This window comes from Polypterus senegalus, chromosome 13 (genome assembly GCF_016835505.1).
Source record: "Polypterus senegalus isolate Bchr_013 chromosome 13, ASM1683550v1, whole genome shotgun sequence".
Lineage (NCBI taxonomy): Eukaryota > Metazoa > Chordata > Cladistia > Polypteriformes > Polypteridae > Polypterus > Polypterus senegalus.
In genome coordinates this window covers 66,892,710-66,911,597 of record NC_053166.1, presented here as the reverse complement: position 1 = coordinate 66,911,597, position 18,888 = coordinate 66,892,710, and the positions used below count along the sequence as shown (strand labels likewise).

The following is an 18,888-nucleotide window of genomic DNA, read 5'->3' as shown; positions in this document are numbered from 1 at the left end:
ACTCTTGCAATTCGTTTATTCACTTTATTTGATAGTCCAGAAGAGGAAGCCCAATGCACAATATCACAAACCTCCATTCCTCCAAAGGTTATATTTGAATAGTGCTTAATTATTGCTTTTTTTCATTAGAAGTACTCAATTCTTCCCTTTCCACAAATAAAGAGTACAGTATCAGCATGCTTATTTTATGATGTGTTTTGTGGCTTTGTATACTTTCTCAGCTCACTTCCTCTCACTTTTCCTACTGAGGCTTGTGGTGGTAAGAGATTAAGTAGGAAACACCAGGTTTACGACATCTGGGAAGGAGACGCTGTGGGGCCAGCACAGAAATATACCAGCATATCCTGGTTCTGCCCTATCAAGTGGGATATGCCGGGTGCACTTCCTGGCAGAAGCGTCTACTCTAGACATACAGCAGCAATGACGCTACTTCAAGATTCTTCTGGATTGCCAATTTCCTCACCCTAAAATAGTGATGAACCCTGCATCACAAAAAAAAAAACCTGTGAACAAATGATGGTGATTCCTGGTGGAAAGGAAATGTAGGCTTCCAAGCAAATCAAGAGTTTCATCCAAGGACTTAGCTAGTGCTGCTCCACCACCTAATATTATAACTCTACGTATATAACTCTACCTACTACCACCACTGCTGCTGTCACGATTTCTTCATACTTAACAGAAGATGACATTCTCAAATTCCCTTAATCCAATTCAAGTTTACAGGGCCAGAATCTGTCTCTGTAGCTTTTCTCACTAAAAAACATGACCCAAAGCACTTAAACCACCATTCAAGGTATCAGTTGGAAAAGCCACCTTTGCTGAAAGAGGACCATGGCATCAGATGTGAAGGTTTTACCTCACCCTCTTATCTCAGGTGAACATTTCTTCAGTGCACACTGTTCACTGCAGTTGTATTACATACAAAGGGTATAACTCAAAGTAATTTGCAAACCTGAACTGCCTGAAATGGATAATTTCCATGCTTCTGATACAGCATGCCATTCTTTTCACAAACACAGAAGATTCATCCGAAGTAAAGTCTATTCTCAACTTAAAAGTGTCCTGCAAAGTGTTATCTGTCAGCTGTTCCTGAAGTACTGCTTATTTTTAAGTCCCATGTACTATCATAATGTCAAAGCCACATTTTATTCAATTTTTTTACGCTGAACAATTATTTTTCTGAACATTACAATACAGGGTGGTAAGAAGTCAGGGTACATTGTAGAATTACTGGGCACTAGTTTAGAAACAGGCCAGGATGGGCTGTCCCATCACTGTAAGGCACACTCATGCATAGTTTACTCAAGTAATTGTGCCATTTTTTAAATACTAATTAATACTCATATCTGGCAAGTGGAAGTACATATAAATGCCACACAAATTTAAAACCTGGCCTTTCGAAGCTGTAAACCATCAGCACTTACCACTGCACCACTCACCCTTATATTAATCAGAAATGATGGGAAAGACCAAGTTAACAGGGGGACTGAATTAAAGATTACACCAGCTGAAGTTTTCTAGAGAATACAGGAAATTATGTGTCTGTCTTCTGGACCTGTCCCTGCCCTAAACTCTGCCCCAACCTCTCTTCTATATGTAAATACACTCGCTTCATAACTCCCGTTCCCATGTCTGGACTTGCTTCACAATGAGATCACTGCAGAAGGCTCTACTGGTCCACATCTGGAATCACATTTCCTGACCAAGACAAGTCACTGCTTACCATAAGTGCTGTTTTTCCCACCTGGTACCCCATCCATCATTCACCCCCTCTGTTTATTTTTTAAATGGGCAGTGATTATTTGTTAAATTCAATATGCTTAATTCATTTAATTGTTTACATACAGTAAAAAGGAAATGTAAATGACGAGCAGAATCAAAAGTCAAAAAACAGGTCAGAAGAGTAAGACAAGGAAGTCTTTCATCAAAGCCAGAATACGAATGAAAAATGAATTCAAAAATAATAGGGTGGATATGATTTAGATTTAGATCCTTTGGTGCAATAAAACAAGGTTTATCCGTTTTGCTCAGATAACCCGAAACTGGGGTGATCTTTGTATTGTTGCAAAATTGACAACACAAACAAGCGTGCCTCTGGGAATTCTGGTAAAGACTTCCAGGAAAACAACAGAAACAGAAATAATACAATGGAGCCCAAATGGGAATAAAACAGCTTTGTGATAGAATGTAATTAAATAAGGAACTAGATAAAAGATTCCAGAAAAAATTAAATCTTAAATCCCAATTCCCTGAATCTCAAAACCTTATAATCCATATACAGATTGATAGGAAATGCAGAGGAGTTTACAAAAAAAATAGCAAAAGTTGATAATCATAACACAGATAACCATGTATTCATACTTAAGTAAATTGTGTTGTCTCTCCAACCGATTTGTGAGATCCTCATTTTGTTGGCAAAGGTGGTTTAATTTATCTTCCAACTCAAGATTTCTTTCTGCCTATGAATATAAAAAATACATATTAATATATTAGAATGTAACTAATTTATAAAAGTGCAAAAATCATCATATATTATTTAAGGGAAAATTCCACCCAAAAATTATGTTTTTTATATGTTACCAGAAAACACTGTGGTGAATTAAAACAGAATACACTCGGATCCAAATAAGTCTTAAGTAACATATAAAAAACTACTATTTTCTGAGTGAAATATTCCTTTAAGTTTATTAAAATTCACACTTTCATTATCAATTTGTTCAAATTAGGAATGCAAAAGATCAAAACTTATGTTATACATACATGGGAGGACAAAATAACAGGAACATCCAACAATGTATTCGATAGGAGAAGCCTACAGTTCTTTAAGGGATGACGAAAGGTGAAATCTACTTGCAAACTATATTCTACAACTTCCTATAAATGTTTATAAAGATGTTTAGATCTGGTGATTACGGAGGCCAAGGAAGGTACTTGAGTTTGTCCAAGTGCTTATGAAGTATCTTAGAATAGGGGAACATTACGAGGAAACACTGTCCTGCAAAATGGCCTCATATTCCTTACACATTATATGACCATGCAGAGCAATGGTTTGACCTAATGACACCATGAGATAACTGCCTGTACCATTATTTATTTCTCAACACATCCCACATTTGGTAACAGGAATGACAATTTACTTAAATGTAAAACCATCTGGATGCAAAAAATGTGGTGAAGAATTACTTATCAGAGCATATACAATATACTCTATACCATGTGAACTGGTCAGGTATCTTGGTTTTGTGTTTCTTATACCAGGCTATACGTCTTCAGGGTAACAATGCCAAAAACTCCAGCTTTGCGAATCTACAAATTCTGCAGCCATTTTCAAGGATGTACTTTTGTGACATTTAGTGACTATTCATGGAAATGTCCATTCTCGTAATAGCAGGAGAGCTCTGAATTGGGACCACTGTTTTTTTATTTGCTGTTTGTCCATGTTTGGCATATGTTGTCATTATTGTGTGAATCTAGTTCCCTTAGTACATGAAATAACTAGGCAGTTTTTGCAACTTTTACCTATGCAATTTGTGACTCTAGCCTCTTTGGAGCTCTTTTGGACTTCTTTATAATTTTACTGAAAACTAATTTAAAAAATCCTAATTAGACAATCTCTTTTAAATCTGGCAAATACTTTTAAATGACAATCACTTTAGTATGACTCTGTGATGTTTTTCCTTTCAAGTTAAATTCCTTTTTCAAATGATGCTTATATTGTGCTGTCCAAATCCTGATACAGTAACATACATTAAAGGAATTCAACAATAAAATATACAGATGAATCAATTGAACAACACACTCATACACAAAGCAGTGAATTATAGATATACAGGTTTTGTACTTTCTTGGTCTTAAAAAGTTTAGTCAGTCATGGTACTTACTAAATTGTCCATATGAATTAATTTGCTGTTGAGCTCCTGTATCCGTTCATTTTTCATTTCAGTCACAAAGACCATACTCTCAAGTTCTTGTCCCCAAAACTGGCCAGGGTCACCATGAGTCTAAAAAACAAACAGATTACTAAACACATAATTAAAAGTGCATAATAGTAATAATCAAAATCAGATAAATGAAAGCTAAATACATACCATAAAGTCTTTTATATAATGCAAATTTGTGTATAATGTGCATGCTGATTTAGCCCAAAATTTTCAGGTGATAAAAAGATATTCATAAATAATGCACACCCTTAACATTTCAAGATTTTAAAAGTCAACATACTGATCTGAAATGGTGAAAAAGGAGCTACGCTAGAAGGAAAAGCCCTCAATTAACCAGTCAATCTATGTCTCTACCCTCACCTTGGGTAATGAGTTCAGAATAATGAGCAAAAGGACAAGATCACAGGTACAAGTGGCCGAAATGAGCTTTCTTTGCAGGGTTGCTGGGCTCTCACTTAGAGAGGGTGTGAGAAGCACAGACATCCTGGAGAGGCTGAGAATACAACCACTGACCCTCCACATCAAGAGGAGACAATTGAGGTTGATTGGGCATTTGCTATAGAGGCCTTCTGGCCACCACCCTTAAAGAAGACCCCAGGGAAGACCTAGGATCTGCTGGGATGATTATATCTCCAAGATAGCCTGGAAATGCCTTGGGATTCCACATTTTGTGTTGACAACTGTGCCTGCTGAAAGGGCTGTATGGGCCTGACTGCTAAGACTGTTGTCCCCACAACCTGGTCTCTGATAAGCTGCGGAAAATGAATGAAAGTGATTATGACAATTAATAATTAAAAACTGCCCAATGGGCAAAACATTACACATAAAATGAATAAACTGAAACTGTGTATCAGTTATTTCATTGCGGAGAACAATAAATATAAGAAAGAAGGTTTGAGATATCATGTTTGAATTGCTACACAGACAAAATGTTGCCTTTAATCTTCCCTTCTACATTTTTCTGCCTGGGTATAACTTGAGCATTTTTCCTGTTGCAGATGCCGTGTGACATAATAATTCACTAAATCTACAGGCATATGAATAACTTAGTATAGTTTGTTCTTTCTTATTAAAAGGGTATTTGAAATGAGTCTTAAAAATTAAACTTTTCACCAAATTCAGACCATGTGCTGACTGACTGAAACACATCTCAAATCTGATACTGGGAATAAGGGACCAAAAACATCTTAAGCTAAAATCAGCTATGGGAAAGAAAGGGTATAAATTTGACAAGCATGGAAAGACATAAAGCAAAATGAAAGCACATAAGTACACAATTTAAATGTACCAGAGTTTATATGGTTGTAGAAAGTCTTATACCACAAAGTTCTTTGGGCAGACAAGTTCCAAATTAGAATTATTTTGTCACAATGCCAAATATCAAGTTTGACATGGACAATAACTGCTTTTGAATCATAATTGAATGGTAAAGATGGGAGTGAGAGCATTTTGGGTTTGAGGGTGCCCTTTCAGAGCAATGAATACCACAATTAACATACAATAACATTAACACAATGTGATCATATGTCAAAAAGCTGAAGGAGAACAAAAATGGAGCTTACATGGCAGTGATTAATCAACAAAACCTGAAAAACTTTGGAATGGCCATGTTAATATCCATGTTGAAATACTTGAGGAATTGGACAGGCAAAAAAGCCCAGAAAAATGACAGAGTCTAAGCACTAGGTAAAACTCCTACAGCCATTCAGCACATGAGAGGGAGAACCACAGCAGATGCATACAAGACATTGTTTCTGCAAATGGTACTGAACTCAGAGACGCACCTTTACCTCCCTTAAAAACTTAATTTCTATTTCTTTAAATGCAGTCTGTCACTTTTTATTTCTTAAATCAGATATCCTTAATCTATTGACAGCATTCAAACATGTAATCACAAAAGTTAAAAGACTGAACATTTTTTATTTAACCTTCTCACCACAGTATTAACGTTGTTAGGTCATCATTGGACTTTCTGCTTTTTGGTTCTGGCTTTGTTTTAGTAAATGTGTCAATGAAACAAAGCATCTGTTTTTAGTAAAAAGCTTAATTAATACAGTTGTTTTTCTGCTTGAAGATTTACTAAAAACCACTGTTTGTACATGTGTCTGCTTATTGTGGCTGCTTTGAAGAAAAGATTAATTTAGAAAGTAATTATGGGAGAAAAATCTTAAAAAACAAGCAAATAACAAGAACTGTGAAATAAAAAACTATGTAAATAATACAAACCATAAGGTACTGTGTTTTTCAGATCCTTTACAATCAAAGAAACATTAAAAATCTGCTTAATTCAATTCAAGGTCACTGTGCAGAAAACTACCTGAAGTAAATTAAAGTTCACAGCTTCTAATCCTTTTGTTTGAGGACAGACTGAATCCCATTTCTCCATTATTTTAATGCAAACATTTTTAAATGTTCAACACTTTTGCGTCACTTCGGTTGTGTGAATCTGTTATTAATTATTCTATACTTTTCCAGACCTGCATTAGGATCCAGTCAAGGAACATGTGTAGGAACACCCTGGCCTTGTTAAATTTATACTTTCTTTCTTCTAAAACGACATAATAATACAGGGTGGTCCAAATCTAATTATGCAACTTTCAATGCAATGCAGGAAAACAATACAAGACAAAAGAATTGTTCAAAATATCTTGTAATAAATGAATAGTTCCCGCCGCTATTTTAAAATGCAGGGCAGGTGCTGCCATCTATCGGCAACAATAAGAATTTTTTCTGAATTCTCTACGTAATAAACTTAATAAAAGTTATAGCGTAATGAAAATTGCATAATTAGATCTGGACCACCCTATACAATAGTACAATATATATAATACAAAAATCTTTACACAAATATACAGATAAATATGATATACGTTAAAACTAATTTAGCTGTAATTAATTCTACCCTTCTTTTTCAAATACATCAAACAAACTATAACTATTAGGTTGACCTTTTTTGTCACCAGAAAGTAGACAGGCTACTTACTCACTCCAGGAAAAAAAAACAGTTTACTAAAAGTACATAAATTTAATGTTTTACATAAAAATGGATTTTCATTTTTTGGTTTGATGGCTAAGTTATGTCCTTAAATCTACTTCTGAGTGACTGATGACAAGCTTCTTTGAGACAGTCAAGAACAAAAGAAACATGTTATATACCTCAATATTCCTTTGAAGGTCTCTTTTCAGTATGGATTCTTCAACCCTCTGTTTTATTGTGTTGAACTTCTCAAGCTGCCCAGTCAATTCATCAATTCTTTGCTATAGATATTAAAAAACAGCAACAGTAAAATATTACATACATCCACCTTTGTTTTCACAGAAGTCATTTCATACTGAATAATTTCATAAAATAACAATAAAAATACTACAAAAAAAAATGGAAAAATAAACTGTTAATTCAAGCAATAATAACTTAGATTTAAGCTTCAGATATTAGGAAGTTGGCGATTCTAAATTGGCCCTAGTGTGTGCTTGGTGTGTGGGTGTGTTTGTGTGTGTCCTGCGGTGGGTTGGCACCCTGCCCAGGATTGGTTCCTGCCTTGTGCCCTGTGTTGGCTGTGATTAGCTCCAGTAGACCCCCGTGACCCTGTGTTCAGGTTCAGCGGGTTGGAAAATGGATGGATATTAGGAAGTTCATTTTTCTTTCTTGTTGGGTTTCAGATGAAACAACACTTACTTGCAGTTTGGAACAGTTTCATATTATTAATATTCATATAACTTGTAAACTAAAAAATGACACGATTTCTGCAAATGATACTGAATCCATTTGCATTTTTCTCCTAAAAACAGTAGTACTTTGTCAGTGGTCAGATTACTTCAAAACACTGGCTATCTAGTTCCCATCAATCTCAATTCTGTTTCTTATTGAAATGCTACAAGCAGAAATAAAAAAGCAGTCTTTTTAATTTTCAAACAATTTTTGCATTGATTTTTCAGTTGTATATCACTTATCATTTAAAATGCTTTACTGGCAATTACATTTTCACTTTAATTCTCTATTGTTTGTTTAACTATTTAACTGAGCTTCCTAAATACAGCAGTTGTGGATATTCTACAAATAACATGTTCATCCTGCATTAAACTTTATAAATATGCTGTCCTGAGGATATATGACTCTGTCAAGTAGAGTGTATTACAGGAATTAAAAAAAACAACCATATTACTATTTTTTTGAGCAGAGGCTATTAATAGGATAAGGAAATGTCCATGAATTTAATAAAAATCTGATTTTGTTATACCAAATCAACAGTAAGTATTCTTTATTATTTCACTTTGTATTGGGAGTAAAACTGAAAGTACACTTTCACTTGGGCATTTGCAACATTTTACCTGCCATGCCATCAAAATTTAAGATGCCTCCTGCAAAGTTTGCTCTAGTGGCAGCCCTGGAGTGCCATGAAATGACAATGTTCATTATTGGTAATACAAAAGAGAAAGTGGCACAACGTTAATGTAGTAATGAGTAGGGACCTTCAAATCTCAACTTATTAGTTTAGCAAATTTAGGTGGTTAGAACTGGAGGGTTTGTTGGGCTGAATGGCCTGTTGTTGTCAAAAATTTTCCGATGTTCTAAACTAACATCAATCATCATACGAGTTTCTGAGGAAAGCTTGATTGCATGCCATGTCTTCCAAGTGTGTCAAACTTTTTCATCTCAAGTAGTGACAAAACCAATATATGGCAATTATTTTGTACTGAAACAATGCTGACTTTTTCATATTTATGTTCTTTCAGCTTGACAGACTACTTTCTGTACACTCACATAATTGGCTAATATAACTTCCAACAACTTATCTCAATAAAATAAAACTCTTCATTGTAAGTTGACTTAAACTCAAAAATTAGGGTAAATAAATCAGATCGTTTTGCAAATTTGGATCCTTTTTTCAACTTGGAAGTGGCAATGTTAAGATGCATCGTGAGTACAGTGGTTGGCACTGCTACTCCAGAGCTCCAGATATATGAACCATGCAGGATTTGAATCCTGGTCTGGTGAGTGACTGTCTGGTGATGGCAAATTCTACTGAAATCTTTGTTTGTTTTCTCTGGGTACTTTTCAAAACTCGTTTGTACGACTGAGTGTGGGTATCTCTGAATCTAATGTTTTTTCCCCTTGAGCTTCCTTAAACTCTGTAATGGATAATGATATTTAATGCTTATTTCTACTGTTCTAACTAAGCGAATGAAAAACTGCATTTGTAGACCTAACACAAATAGCTGGGCAGAAAAACCTGAGAACAATAACTGAAAAAGGGTCAGTACTGAGGCATTGGCAAGTCATTCAATATTTAAAAAGTAATTTTGGTGTAATTTGTTCACTGAAAATATTTACAGGGTCATTATCACATACCAGGCACTGCAAGGAGGCAAATGAAGGTGATAAGAGCACGCTGGCAGGCAAGATAAATGAGGACATACACATGATTATCCATCACACTCCACTGCATGACTGGTCAACAAAGCAACATTTTTCTCAAAGCAAACAAGCTGAAGGAAACAAAATGATTCCCTAATAGTATCCTAAAAAGGCTCTTGACATGGAATGGTTACTGTAGAGAGCTCTCTTATTTCTGTGCATACTTTCCTAGGTTATTATTTGATACATTAATAAGTATTTAATAAGCATTATTTTGATAAATAAGCAATCCTTGAAGAAAACTAACACAATATAGTAAAACTTAAGATAAATCATAACTGAAAAGGACCTGACATTGTGCAAAACATAATCTATACAATTTTCTATTGAAACATTGACCAGTATCACAAGAGGTATGGTATATATGAAAAAAGACAATACATGATTTTCAACAACTTATACTAAGCATAGAAGTTAACTTCAGGATTTAGTGTTTGTGAAGGAAGCAGAACTGTATATTTAGAGGTTCGCCTGAATGATAACCAAAGAATGCTAGGAAGATGAATTTCACACATGTGATCCATATATTTCACGAAAAATTTACCTTATTTTACTTTACAAACCTGAATCAAAAACTATTTGGTAGAAAAAAACAGAAGAGAAGCAACATTCTAAACCAACAATTGTCCAGCATCTACTAACTGTACAAAAGAACTTCACTGAAAAGACACAACTGTATTATTTGTAGCTTTATTCTTTTTATTATGCAAATAACAACACGTTTTAATTACAATAAAATGCATACCTGTGCCTCCTTTAAAGATTCTGTCAAAGTCTCCTTTTCATTTTCTATTGACTTTTTAAGTTCTGTTAAGAAGATAAAATATCAATATTATATATATTGACATATTTAAATATATTAATAAAATCACATACTGTTACAATAAATTACATACATACACTTCAATAACAGCACTGAACTACATGAATATCTTACTAGGAATGGAATAATAATATTAAAATTTAAAAGGTTTGATAATTTCAGTTATCAATTCTATAATAAAATGCAAAAGTAACACAGTGTTTGGATTTAGTTTGGGACGTCAGGGGTGTTGCTGCTCCATAGTTAAGAGCCCTGGGTTTGAGTCCCAGCTCTGTCCATGTACTCCACTTTATCCTCCCACACCCCAATAATGGGCTTGTTATAGGCTACTTGGTATCTCTAATTTGATCCAGTGACTACATGTGCGTCCGCAACTGTGTCCCATCCAGGACTGGTTCTTCCCTTCTGCTTCATGTTACTATGACACACAGACTTCATGGAAGTCTGAATTGGAGAAGCACTTTGAAAATGGATGAACACATTTTTCATGTCTGCATAAATCTTTACAAATTTCTTTCTGGAATTCTAGACCTTGTTCAAGTAAACTATGCCATAAAAATAGCACATTTGCCAGAAAAGACAAGCTCAAGAATATTTTTTCTCTAGTATGTATTTCATGAGTTTATCTGGCAAAATAACTGATAAAGGCAAATGCATCTGTAAAACCTAGAAAGTCCACTATCACCCCTGGTTCTTGTGGCATAATTTAATTTAACATATAAGCCTTTAAAATGAATTTATACTGACTACAGATTGGCAGTGTCATAACATTACCTATAATTCTGTCTTCATACTCTTGCTTTATTAAATTAATTTTCTGTGAATAAGTGAGTTCAGCCTTGGAAGTTGCTTCTTTTTCAACCTGTAAATTAAGCAAAAGATTAACTTTAAGAAATAATAAGCTCCAGCACTTACTCAGCAATTTAAGGAGTTGCCAACAGAAAAGTGTCTTTAAAAAGTGTCTTAAAAAATGTATACAGTGGAACCTCGGTTCACGACCATAATTCTTTCCAAAACTCTGGTCGTAAACCAATTTGGTCGTGAACCGAAGTAATTTCCCACATAGGATTTTATGTAAATACAATTAATCCGTTCCGGACCGCACAAACTGTATGTAAATATATTTTTTAAGATTTTTAGGCAAAAATATAGTTAAGTATACCATAGAATGCACAGCGTAATAGTAAACTAAATGTAAAAACATTGAATAACACTGAGAAAACCTTGAACAGAGAAAACTAACATTGCAAGAATTCACGCTATAGCTCTACGAACCACTCGCTAAAACACTTTTTTTTAATGAGTTTTAAGCACAGGGAAAAAAATGAACATTTGAAAAAACAGTAATTTAATAAACCACCAAGAAAAGTAACATTGCAACAATGTACGCTACGAACCGATCGCTGTAAACAGAAGTGAAGTGGAGGTTAAATCCAATAAAAAAGTCTATTAAATACAACAAGGTTAAAACAATGCTCGGATCTGTCTCTTTAAAAGCAAGCCTGGCGCATTCTTTAACTGCCTTCTCGGCCTTATGCGTCCAGCCGTCTCTCTCTCTCTCACTCGTGTGTGTGTCGCTCGCGTGCGCGTCTCTCTGTCTCTCTCTCTCGCATGTGTGTGTGTCTGTCTCTCTCTCGCGCGTGTGTGTGTCTGTCTCTCTCTCGCGCGTTTGTGTGTCTGTCTCTCTTGTGCATGCCTGTGTGTGTGTGTCTGTCTCTCGCACGTGTGTGTCTCTCTCGCTGCACAGGGAGAGACTGAACACGGGCAGAAATCATCGGCATGCACAAACCGAAAGGGAAACTGGCTTGTTCGTATACCAAGTCTGTGGTCGTGAACAGATGCAAAAGTTTGTCAAACTTTTTGGTCGTAAACCGATTTGTACGTGTTCCGAGATGTTCGTAAACCAAGGTTCCACTGTAATTTGCAATACAGAAAAGTTATTTCACATGCATTTAACTGGTAATTCTCGTTAAAAGCCATTTTATTTTCATGTTAATTCTTATTTTTATTCTCTCACACACATTATGCTTAGCCACTTACATATTTACTATCCAATTTCTTCACATTTAAACCCAATTAGCACATCTTCAATTACAGGTTGAACTTAGAAATTCATTTTATGATAACAGATGGAACAAAATGATTGCAATATTTAAAAATAATCTATTTTAGCATAAACCACCCTAATTCGGGATGTTAATAACAAATGTAATGATTTACTCCATGAGGCAAAAGTAAGTATAGTGATGTGTGAGTCCCTGTCTTGCACCTCAAAACACGAGGCTGAGTCTCAGTACTTTAGCAAAACCAGCTTTTATTCAAAAAAGCGGGATATACCACTCCCCTGTACACAGACACAGCAATCAGGCAGGGTTATTAGCCAGGATAGTGGCCAAGTAATATTGTTCCCTGATTCACCCATCGATGGCAGGTGCTTATAGTGCGACCACAATCTTTTTGGATTTGCTTTCGCGGCAAGCTGCTATAGGGCTGGGAATCTGCAGTTGCCCCGGCAACTGATAGGCTGTCTTCCACAGACACAGTGATCACGCTTTGGGACGCTCTTTGGCGTGTCGTCCGGGAGAGTCCCAAAAGAGTTTAAAAACCTTATAATATAAAACAAGAATAGTTGTGTCATATATTTGAAAAAATAATAAAATGTGTGCTTCAATGTAAATGTTTAAAGTCTAAATATTCTTAATTGTAACATTACTAGGGTGTTGTACCATGTTAGCCATTATGGATGTAATGAGAAGTCAAGCAAAATTACACCTTTTATTGGCTATCTAGAAAGCAATATGCAAGCTATCGAGGCAACTCAGGCCTCTTCTACAGGCAAGATCATACTCATAATCCACTGACTTTGAAATAGTCTAAAACCTATGTTTGAAAGTTGTAATTTTTTTAAGCTTTTGGGAGTGGCGCTCAGAGGACCATGACCACCAGTATAGAATGAAATATCAAAAATATTATGTGTTTAGCATCCTCAAAATAGAATAAAGCCACACTCCACATGGCTATATATCTGATTCCTATTTTAAAGGAGTAAATTTGACCCCTTATATCACATTAGGTGGTGAACCCCTGAAGTCTGTTGATGTGGGATGCACAACTGTAAAGTCATTCTGATCATTTTTGCTGGAGACACCTTAATTGGTTTACTCTTTATCATAACAGTGTAATCTCCTGCACAAAATATAGCCCAAAATTAGCTTAGAAATGAGGGTACTTAAGACTTAGAGAGCCAAAACTAAGGGGAACTCCAAACAGTTTGATGTCTTCCAGAACTAAACATCAAAACAAGTAGAACAGCATTTCATATGTACTGGTGAATAAGGAAGTGTCATTCAAAAAAAATTAAACGATTTTAAAGTGTCCTTAAGTACTAATTATTACGAGCACAATAAAGGTGTTGGTAAAATGAGACACCTTTATATATACTGTATAATAATATATATAAATATATATAAATATAATAATAATAATAATAATAATAATAATAATAATAATAATAATAATAATAAGTGACTTTAGTATCATTTTCCTATTCCAAAGCCTGGTCCATGCCAGGCCTTACCATGTGAGTCCTGTAGATGGAAAATCATAATGAGAGCTTACTGATAGGAAGAATTTTTGAAGACATGAGGATATACATCATACACTGGTAAAATGTGCTCCACATGTGCAGTCCACACATTAAAGGGTTTGTGTGGGTGTTTCTGTTCTGGTTTCTAATCTGTTCCCTCCTGTTTCTATGAGAATAAGGCACACACAGATCCAAAAAGGAGAGCTAAATGCAATGTCTTTTAAAAAGTATTTTTGGCATTGTTTATTCTATAAACCTAAATAGTATGGGGGGGACTGCTGTTACAAAGCTTATGGTGAAACTTTACAATTATATTAAAGCTGTATTTCTAATCATTCATGGGAAGAGTAAGCTTTAAGATATTATAATGAAATATTCTTAGGGAATGCACTAAACAAAGTAAATTTGTTTTTTTGAAATGTATAAGATACGGTATAGTTCAACTGTCAAACAAATGTTACTTCAACAGTGATGTTTGAACAGTTTGAAGTGAAGCAATGAAATATAACTTGTAGCATTATTCATTAAATAAACTACCAATTTTGTGACCAGTATTTTCCTGTTTAGTGTGACATGGGTCTGTAGTGAACACAATTCCAAAGTAGCTTACAAATATAGATGTGAATTATAATAATTGACTTTTACTTACTAATAATAGGCTCACAGACCAGGTAAAATTACTTATTCAGTGTCATTTACTAAGTCAAGCACAAGGCCTGACTTGCTATCATTCTGCATGATGCCCAGCATCTTAGCTGCCGCCTGGGATTGTGTCCAGGAGGACAGAGTCTTCACTGTACGTGTTAATTTTAGCCAATTTTTTCCCTGATGACATCTGTTTGTCTGTCTGGCTGTCTGTCCGTCCACTGAGATGCACACTGCAAGGCTGGATTTGACTTTGTACAGCACAATAAACCACTGAAGCACACTCTCAGGCACATACCCATTCTCACCCTGGTATACAATCAATCATACAGTATGTTTTAGAATTGTGACAGCAAGCTGGAGTTTTTCAAAGTAACAACACATTACTCAGTTAAAGTTTGTAAAGAAACAAAACTACTCTAATCACCAATAGCTAAGCAGTAATACAAAAATAACTACACAGTATATACATTTTTTAAGAACTATACACAACACATGGGCGGCACGGTGGCGCAGTGGTAGAGCTGCTGCCTTGAAGCTAGGAGACCCGGGTTCGCATCCTGGGTCCTCCCTGTATGGCGTTTGCATGTTCTCCCCGTGTCTGCATGGGGTACAGGTTAGGTGCATTGGTGATTCTAAATTGTCCCTAAAATATGTTCAATACTGTGAATTATTCTTGTGGAAGTCTAGTGAAAACACTGGATAACAAATTGTTTCAAAGGTTCTGGTTTCCGAAAAAACATTTGGTGATTATGACAGCTTCAAGCTGAACATAAATATAATTTTTGATTGACTCTATCACGTAGCAATTTGGGGAAACAATTAACTTTTATTGACTTAGTGTGTTTAATTGCTTCATAATGCAGACATGATGCATTAACTTGGTAAAGCTAAAAAGTTTTACTGCTGATTTTCATTTGCTCTTTTAGTGTCTAACAATAGTTAGCTAGCACAGATTAATTCATCTTGCCTAACATCACTTTCATCACTGAATGCACCAAGATTAGCAGGAAGGAATTCCAAGTTCCCAAAGAGAAAGTGAATCTTTAGCAACATGTTGCATGCCATGGTTTAGGATGCTTGAAGCATACTGTTAACCAATGAGACATACACAGTTTGGTACTCTACATTTGCCAAGCAAATTCTAAACAAAATTCTTGAATGCATTCCATGTGTTTTCCTCTAGCCCAGTAGCAGATCCTTGTTGTTGTGGACCAACAAAATACCTTCCTTAATCTTGGCATTAGTTACTCATAGAAATATTGGTCTCAAGTATTGAAATCCTTCACCTTCCTTGTTAATCACTTTAACTGAAATATTTAATTAGTCCAAATTTTATATAAAAAGGAGGCACACATATCTTTGTTGAATCAACAAGTGGTTTATATGCCACATGTTTCTGCCCTGGAACCAAATGCTTACAAAGAAGACCTTTCTTTTTAATGCAACAAAACTCTTTAAATTTGCAAATGAATCAACAGTACTTGGTATATGTGGGCTGCATTGTAATAATTTTTAGATCACTATAGATGATCCAATTGTAGTTGTTCTACTGTATATGTATAACTAGCAAAATACCCGCACTTCGCAGTGGAGAAGTAGTGTGTTAAAGAAGTAATGAAAAAGAAAAGGAAACATTTTAAAAATAACGTAACATGATTGTCAATGTAATAGTTTTGTCACTGTTATGAGTGTTGCTGTCATCAAGGATTTGATTATCATTATTTCTTTCAATCAGGTTCGTATTTGGAGGATGTGTTGTGTTCAAGTTATATTCTGTGTTTGTCAACCGTTGTAAAGATAACAGGTTTCATTCATCGAAGTGTTCACTACCCAAATTGGTACTCGTGAATCTAAGATGTTTAACAGGCATTCCCGGTATTAAGTTGTGGATTTGTCAGCGAATATTTAGTGGTAGCGTGTCTATGAACTTAATTTAACCTTTCCCAGTCCTGCAAAGTCAGTTCACGTGAGCCGCTCAGAGTACATGCATTGAAACTTCTCAGCTGTGCTTGTGCTATCTCGTGTGATCTCGCGATGTCCACGGTTTTATTTAATATTAGCTCAGACCTGGCATACCAGCAATTTAAACTCCGTTACAGCAATTTTAACTCTGTTACAAAGTGATCAAAAGTCTCGTTTAAACCCTGCATCTTCTCATTAAACTTGTATCTCGCGAATATCGTATTCGTCATGGGCATGACAAACGCCAGCAGAAGTCTGTCTATGAACTTAATTTAAACTTTAGGTTTACACCGTTCTTTGTTTCCGCAGTAGCTGCACTCATGAATATGCTTGTATGTGTCACTCGCTTCATATTCTTTTGCTGCTTTCTCAATTATGTAATGCGTTTTTTGAACAGGTTTCATTCATCGAAGTGATCACTACCCAAATCGATATTCGTGAATCTAAGATGTTTAACAGGCATTCCTGGTATTAAGTTGTGGATTTGCCTGCGAATATTTAGTGGCAGCGTGTCTATGAACGTAATTTAAACTTAAGCTTTACACCTTGCTTTCCTATTGATATGTGTACAAAGGCTTGTTCAGCGTCAGAAGGTTTCTGCAGTAGCTGCACTTATGAATATGCAAAGCACAGTCCTTCACCCACGAATATTTACCTTATATGGGCAGGCACTCAATTACATGGAAGGCGTGATGATGTGGGACGCAACTCCGCCTCACATGGCGACTGAGCTGCAGGCTATGGCTGTGGCCGTATATATGGATGAAAGTAGGTTCCAGTTATAACCGTTACGCGTAGAATTTCAAAATGAAACCTGCCTAACTTTTGTAAGTAAGCTGTAAGGAATTAGCCTGCCAAATTTCAGCCTTCCACCTACATGGGAAGTTGGAGAATTAGTGGTGAGTGAGTGAGTGAGTCTGTCAGTGAGGGCTTTGCCTTTTATTAGTATAGATTATAATATTAAAGGAAAAAAAAGGCAAGTGCAATAAAGGTACAGTATATATGATAGGAAAATTTAAATTTGATTTTTGAGATATATAAGATACACCCAAAAGTGTTCAGGAAGCAAAATATTTCTTCTTCTTCTTCTTTTGGCTGCTCCCATTAGGTATTGCCACAGCAGATCATCTTCTTCCATATAGTCCTGTCTTCTGCATCTTGCTCTGTTACACCCATCACCTACCTGTCTCTCTCACAACATCTATAAACCTTTTTTAGGCCTTCCTCTTTTCCTCTGTCCTGGCAGCTCTACCCTTAACATCCTTTTCCCAATATACCCAGCATCTCTCCTCTGCACATGTTCAAACCAACACAATCTCACCCGTCTGATTTTATCTCCAAACCGTCCAACCAGAGCTGACCCTCTAATGTACTCATTTCTAATCCTATCCATCCTCGTCACACCCAATGCAAATCTTAACATCTTTAACTCTGCCACATTCAGCTCTGTCTCCTGTTTTTTGGTCAGTGGCACTGTCTCCGACCCATGTAACATAGATGGTCTCACTACTGTCGTGTAGACCTTCCCTTTCACTCTTGCTGATACCTGACTGTCACAACTTACTCCTGACACTCTTCACCACCCATGTCACCCTGCCTGCAATTTCTTTTTCACCTCTCTTCCGCAATCCCCATTACTCTGTACTGAATTGAAAAGAATTCAGAAAAACCCAGTACTGCACAAACAGGAATAAACTTCATACAAGAACTTGACCAATGGATGACAGAGAAAGGTGATCATTAATTAAAACCCTCAATCTTATTTGAAAGCAGTTCCTCTACATATACTACTCTGATTTCTTATTTCATCTTCCTATCAGCTTTTCCTCATGAGGTTCACAGACATACTCTGATTTTTCAGAATTTTTTTTTTTTTTTAATTTTAGCAAAAAATGTGTTTTGGGCCTTGTGATGACACAACTGGATATGCAGGTTATACAACATAAGTAACGAGATTTGTTTCATGCCTGTTTTAATATTGTTTACTGATGTTCTGTATTAGATATCTACTATCCCCCATTAAATCTTACTCTATCCTAAACTTATCATAAAAATATGCTGGTGAAGGTCTTAAAAATGCCACAGATATAAAACAGAGTCTATACTTTTTTGTCTCTACATACAGGAAGCCTTCCAAGGTTAACAACTATTTCTATAAAAAGTAACTTGTTTCTATTTTTTGAGTATCCAATTGTTTTGGTTTTCTTTAGAATGTCAATATTAAACTGGTACCTAGACTGAAACTCAAGCAGTTATTGAAACTAGTCTGCTTCAGTTTTATCTCTAGTGTTTTGAAAGAAAAAAAATGTACATTAAATTGAGAGGTAAGACAAGCCGACTATATGTGAACAGCTGGCTGCATGAATCAACAATAAATCTACTAGTGTTACTAAAAACTGATTACTTCTAAAGTTAACATTAGACAATATGCATGGACGATAAGTGGAAAATATGTAGTACAAATTGTTTAAAATGTTCTTTTATGAGCTCTTATTGTACAAGGAAATCCAAT

General features: G+C 35.5%; 1 protein-coding gene across 1 annotated transcript in view; it reads left to right on the top strand.

The window, feature by feature from the left end:
• LOC120542286 (cationic amino acid transporter 2-like) overlaps nucleotides 1-18,888 on the top strand; it is a 101,370-nt gene that overhangs the window by 80,774 nt on the left and 1,708 nt on the right. The window lies entirely within an intron of this gene.